The sequence below is a fragment of the Acomys minous genome, assembly GCF_964271855.1.
Source record: "Acomys minous genome assembly, chromosome: 6".
In the NCBI taxonomy this organism is placed as follows: Eukaryota; Metazoa; Chordata; class Mammalia; order Rodentia; family Muridae; genus Acomys; species Acomys minous.
Genome location: NC_140487.1, coordinates 40,019,029 through 40,025,406, shown reverse-complemented (window position 1 = coordinate 40,025,406; position 6,378 = coordinate 40,019,029). Strand labels below are relative to the sequence as shown.

At 43.2% G+C, this 6,378-nt stretch overlaps 1 protein-coding gene and 1 pseudogene across 12 annotated transcripts in view; one reads left to right on the top strand and one right to left on the bottom strand.

The window, feature by feature from the left end:
• The window catches only part of KMT2C (lysine methyltransferase 2C), a 216,604-nt gene that overhangs the window by 36,244 nt on the left and 173,982 nt on the right, over positions 1-6,378 (top strand). The window lies entirely within an intron of this gene.
• LOC311599035 (ribosomal protein eL39-like 2) lies at positions 372-3,435 on the bottom strand (annotated as a pseudogene). The gene is made up of 2 exons: positions 3,391-3,435; positions 372-2,717 (listed from the first exon to the last, which is right to left on the bottom strand). The product of its transcript is annotated as a ribosomal protein eL39-like 2 (transcript).

The following is a 6,378-nucleotide window of genomic DNA, read 5'->3' as shown; positions in this document are numbered from 1 at the left end:
GTACATGCCCCAGCATTCCATATGGCAGCTCATAATTGTAACTTCTGTTACAGGAGAGTCCAGTGCTGTCCTCTGGTATCTGCAGGCAGTGTACATACATTGTGCACATGCAGGCAAAACACCAACACATGTAAAAGTAATTAGCTGGGTGTGGCGGTACACCTTTAATCCTAGCACTTGGGAGGCAGAGGCAGGCAGGTAGCTGTGAGTTTGAGTCTAGGACAGCCAAGGCTACATAGAGAGACCCTGTCTCAAAAATACAAAAACAAACAGAAAAATTTTTTATCAAATGGTATAAGTTGGATTGTAGTGTTTTCTTTAATAAATTTAAAAATTATTGTGTGTGTGTGTGTGGGTGTGTGGTGTGTGTGGGTGTGGTGTGTACATGTGACAGACACAGTTGATGCCTGAGTGCCGTGGCATGGAAGTGGAGGACAGGGAACAACGTCCAGAGATTGCACTCAGGTCACAGTGTTTATATTGTAAGTTCTTTTGCCCACTAGATTAGACACTTGAGGTTTTAGCATCTGTCTGTATGGAGAAAATATTTTACTGATGAGAGACACAAATTTAATTTCAGATATGGATAAGTGCTATAAGCAAAAATACACGTGATAATGTATTGATAGTATGTGTGATCTGAGAAATGTCAGGTTGTCAGACAAGTCTGTTGTGTGATGACATTGAAATAGCCTCTTCTGATGGACGAAGTAGTTGTGAGTTTTATTTCAGTTTATTTTAAGATTATTTTATGTGTATGAGTGTTTTGCTTGCATGTGTGTAGGTGGACCACTTTCATGTCTTATGCCCTCTGAAGTCAGGAGAGATCACTGGACCTCTGGGAATAGAGTTATAGACAGTTGTGAGCTTCCATACAGATGCTAGGAATTGAACCTGGGTCCTCTGTAAGAGCAGTAAGTGCTCTTAGTCTCTGAGCCATCTGTCCAGAACAGTTGTGAGAAATTTTAGTAAGAAGAGAATGGGCGTGTCATATTCAGGGGCACTCATTTCTTAAAAAATTATTTTATTTTGTAATCGGAGCACTATAGGAAGTCATATTTGTGAGGCACACAGGATGCTGATTATGCAGCGACTGCAAGCTTAATGAGAAGCTGCTCATGAAGTAATTGCACGCATGGTGAGGAGCTGATCAGGTAGTATTGCATGTATGATGAGGAGCTGATCGGACGGTGAGTGACTGTGCCTGGGGAGCTGATCATATGACTGCATGCCTGTTGAGAAGTTGGAATTATTATTTACATGTCTCTGTGAGTATCTGGCACATTTGTGCTGGGTGCCTGCAGAGGCCAGAAGAGGATGTCAGATTTCTTGGAGCTGAAGTACAGGCATTGTTAGCTGCTTGACGTGTATGCTGGGAACGGAACAGCAGATGCTCTTAGTCTCCGAGCCATCTCTCTTGTTCCAGGAGCTGTGTTTTTGTCATTAATTCATCAAAAGCTAATGTAGGATTTTAACCTTGCAGATCAGTAGGGTTGCCGAAACAATCTTGGTAGATTCAGTGTAGAGTTAGGGTGGTGGCCAAAGAGAGAAATGACCTTACATGTTTGGAAGGCTACAACGATAAGATCTGCTAATGGGGGGCTGGAGAAATGGCTCAGCGGTTAAGAGCACTGCCTGCTCTTCCAAAGGACCCGGGTTCAATTCCCAGCACCCACATGGCAGCTCACAACTGTCGGTAACTCCAAGATCTGACACCCTCACACCAATGCACATAAATTAAAATAAATAAAAAATATTAAAAAAAAAGATCTGCTAATGGATTTAATGGGATAGGTGAGAAAAAGAAAGTTGGTTTTTTGATTTGTGGTTTTCGCATCTGTGTGCAATAGCGTTTATAAGCTGCAGCAGAGAAACAGGTTTAGACTTAATTGGAGGCATTTTAATTAATAATTCCTCTATTGATAATCACTTAATTGATTATCAAGTTTATTATTGCCTTGTAGTGAACAGCCTTGAATATGTTTGTACTCATCGGTATATTCTAGAAGATAAACTTCTATTTAAAGTTCTCTTACCAAAAAAATGAGTATTTTACATTTGTTGTGGTTGTGTGTGTCTGTGTTTGCGTGCGTGCGTGCATGTTGTACACAAGCATGATGGGTGGGCATGCCTGTGCTCATGTATGCAGAAGCAGGAGGCCAGATATCTTCTATCATCACACCGTGTCTTATTCCCTTTAGACAGGGTCTCTCACTGAGACTTGCCACTTCAGCTAGGCTGACTGGCCACCTGTGTCCCTTTTGGTAGGGTTACAGTCATGTGGGATCATGCCCACTGCCCCCTTTTAAAGGTTCTACATTTTATTACTGAACAAACCAATTAGGTTATGCGGAACAGATAATAGCAACTCAGACCCCCAATTTAAAAAAGGTCAAAAATGTTCAGCTCTGTCTGGAAGGGTTGATCAATGACCATGATTCAATATAAACCCTCAGTCTTGCCTTTGTGTGAATGCTTACAGACCTAGCCTTGTTCTTCTCCAGTGTCTTTTCTTGGTGTTATGCCTGCTATTACCTTCATCCACATCCATTGAGGATAGGGTGATTTTGCTTTTGTTTCTTGGCTAGGAATTGCTTGATACTGAAAGTCTTGTGAGAAGTCCTGGTGAGAAGCTGAGTCAGAGATGGTGTGGGAGTGTGCCTGGGTTCTGGGGACTTGAGTTCATACCCCCATATTGGCACAGTAAGTGCCAATACCTACTGAGCCATCTAAGAAGACCCCTATATTTATGCCTTTTTGGGTTAGGGTTTTGAGCCATGACATGAACAAACAATATTCAGAGGAGGGGGGGATGAAATATGAATATGAAATGACAGTCAAAACTTGTTAGATGGAAAGCTGGAAATGTAGCCAAATGGTAGAGCTCTTGCCTCACATGTACAAGGATCTATTTCAATCTCTAGCACACCCCCCTCCCCAAATAGTGGTAGATGAATCAGGCGTAGGAATGTGCAATCTCAACACTCAGGAGGCTGAGGTCGATCCTGAGAACTAGAGTTGATCTGGCAACCACATGGCAGGGGAGAACCAACTTCCTTAAATTTTTTTCTAACATCCACATGTGTGCTGTGATGTGTGCAGGTGCCCCTTACCCCCAAATAAATAATATATTTTTTTCAAGACATGGTTTCTCTGTGTAGCCTTGGCGTCCTGGACTCTGTAGACCAGGCTGGCCGTGAACTCACAGAGACCTGCCTGCTTCTTGACTCCCGAGTGCTGGGATTACAGACAGCACCACCGAGCCTGGCTTTAAGAAAAAGATCAAAATGGAATAAGCAGCAAGTTGGAGAACACTTGACTTTTGGCAGAATGATGTTTGTGGGCTGTCAGTATTTTTCTGTGGTGTGTTGCATTGGCAGTTAAATTCACATCCTGTCTTTCTGTGTAGTAGACATTTGATAAAGAGCTGATCATGGAACTTAGTTTTTCTCAGCTTTAAGGGGGGGGGGTCATAGCAGCACTTACGGGGCAAATAAATGCATGTAAAGATGACTTCCAGAAATTAGATGGAGCGAGCACTTGTCAGAGTAAACATTGCTTCTTTGTGGTTGGCAGTGGGTAGGAGTAATAGAATTCTGCACTTTCAATGAGCATTTCATGTGTAACATTAAACATTTCTTAACTGTGTATGTTGATTAGTACACACTTGTTATCCTAGCACTGAAAGGGCTGAGATAGGATTGCAGGCTCCAGCCAGTGGTTTTCCAGAGGAAGACCCTGCTAAAAACAACACTAACAGACCAGTAAGGAGCTGAGGCAGTAGCTAAACTGGCAAAGTGCCTGAGAATTTGAGTTCAGATCCCTGGCACTCAAAACACACACACACACACACACACACACACACACACACACACACACACACACACACACACACACACACATCTGGAGATGTAGCGCTGGATAGGGCAGTGTTGGGGGCTTCTCAGCTCCTTCTCTAGAGCTGCAATTAAATTAACAAGCATTGTACCCTGTTCCCCCTCTTCCTTCCTCCCTCCCTCCCTCCCTCCCTCCCTCCCTCCTTTTCTTTCTTTCTTTCTTTCTTTCTTTCTTTCTTTCTTTCTTTCTTTCTTTCTTTCTTTCTTTCACCCTGTCTTGAAAAAAACAAAACAGTGTGTGTGCGCGTGCGCGTGCGCATTTGTGCCTGCATGTATATATGTACCCATAGTGGCCAGAAGAACTTCAGGCCTCCTGGAACTGGAATTACAGGCAGTGGAATTAGCTGTGAGCCACCTAATGTGAGTGCTGAGAACTGAACTCAGGCCCTGAACCACTCAGTGGTCTCTCCAGCCTCATCCACGCCCTTTTTTTCTCTGTGTGTTACAGGCTGTTCTGTAACTCTGTATGTAGACCAGGCTGGCCTCAAACTAGAGATATGCCTGCCTCTGCCTTCTGAGTGCTGGGATGAAATGTTTGCACCACCACACCTGGCCCCATGTCCTCTTGTTTTTTTTTTTTTTTTTTTTTTTTTATTTTTCAAGACAACATTTCTGTGTGTAGCCCTGGCTATCCTGGAGTTTACTTTGTAGACCAGGCTGGCCTCGAATTCACAGAGACCCACCTCCCCCTGCCTCCTGGGTGCTGGCATTAAAGGTGTGTGCCACCACTACCCGGCCAAACTGTGAGTTCTGAGGGTTCAGCTCAGGTCCTTATCTTAAAAGTCAAGCTCTTTTCCTACCTGCTGAGCCATCATGTCGGTCAGCATGGCTTCATCTCCACTTTCCACATGCGGTGATTAACAGCATGTACCACCACACCCAGTTTTTCCAGGGTGTGGGGACAGAACCCAGGGCTTCATGCATGTCAGACAAGCATGCTACCATCTGGACTACGTCCCTCAACATAATCTTTTTTGGGTGATGGGATGCTAATTGAACTCAAGACTTTGTGTAAGCTAGTAGACAAGCACTCCACACAGTGTTCTTTAGACCAACTAATTTATTTTCACTTGTATTTATTTTTCATGCAGATTCCTGCCTAGGTCCTGTGTCAGGAACTTCTTGCTTCAAACATCAGAAACCTTGACTTAAAAATGACTTCAACAAGTAGAAACTTACCATACAGATATAATTCAGCAGCATATGAAGTTGTCAAGGACTTAGATATGTTCCCTCTTTGTCTTCCTTTCTTTCTGGAGAGATGGCTCAGTGGTTACAAGCACAAGAACTCTCTTTGTAGACCAGGCTGGCCTGGAACCCACGGAGATCTATCTGCCTGCCTCTGCCTCCCGAGTAATGGGAGTAAAGGCGTGCGCCACAACACTGGGCTTGAAGAAGTAAGTGTGTGTGTTTGTGTATTGGTTTTTGGAGACAGAGTTTCTCTGTGTAGTCTAGGCTGTACTGGACTTGATTTTGTAGACCAGGTTGGCCTTATACTCAAAGCAATCCACCTACCTCTGCCTCCTGAATGCCAGGATTAAAGGTGTGTACCACCATGCCTGGCTCTATCCATATTTCTGATACCAGTTTTCTGTGCTAGATTCCTTTTGAGTTGCCTTGACAAAAAATGATTCAGAAAAGCATCTCAAGAGAGACAGGTTTTTACTTGTGTCATGGCTTCAGATGATTCCAACTGGTTGCTTGTCCATGTGCTTGAACAAAATCATGGTGGTGGGATTGTGTGGTAGAGGAAGTGAGTGAGCAGGAAACAAACACACAAAATGGACACCTGGATTCTGACTTTTGAACTTTCTTTTCTTTTCTCTTATATTTATTCTAAAGAGTCCCAGTATATGGAAAGGTACTGCCTACATTCAGGGCAGCTCTTCTGTTGGTTAATCTGAAAATGCCTCTAAAAACCGCAAAGAAATTGATTGTTGAAGTAACTTTTAGTCCCATCCAGGCGTCAATTAAACTTTTAATCACAGAGACAAAATCTCTAAAAAAGTCAAAACATTTCTAATATGTCTGGTTTTACAATTGTACAAGTAGAAATTTTCTGTGCTTTTATTCACATTCTTAGAATTACTGTACTGGCTTAAGTTGGGGAAGAGAAACCACGCTTATGCTGGGCAGTGGTTGCACTCATCTTTATTTCTAGCACTTTGGAGGCAGAGGCAGGCGGATCTCTGTGAGTTCAAGGCCAGCCCGGTCTACAGAGTGAGTTCCAGGAGAGCCAAGGCTACACAGAGAAACCATGTCTTGAAAAGCCTAAAACCAAAACCAAACCAAACCAGAAACCACCCTCATATGTATTTGATGACCTTGTGAGGGTTCTTGTTGAGGTAGGTTCTTCAATGCAGTCAGGTTGGATGGGAAGCTCTAAAATAAATAGGATGTTTCTTCAGCCCAACAATGGCTGTCCTTGTAAGAAGGAGACCTAGATACCAACACAAAGGAAGTTGGCCAAAGACCGATATGG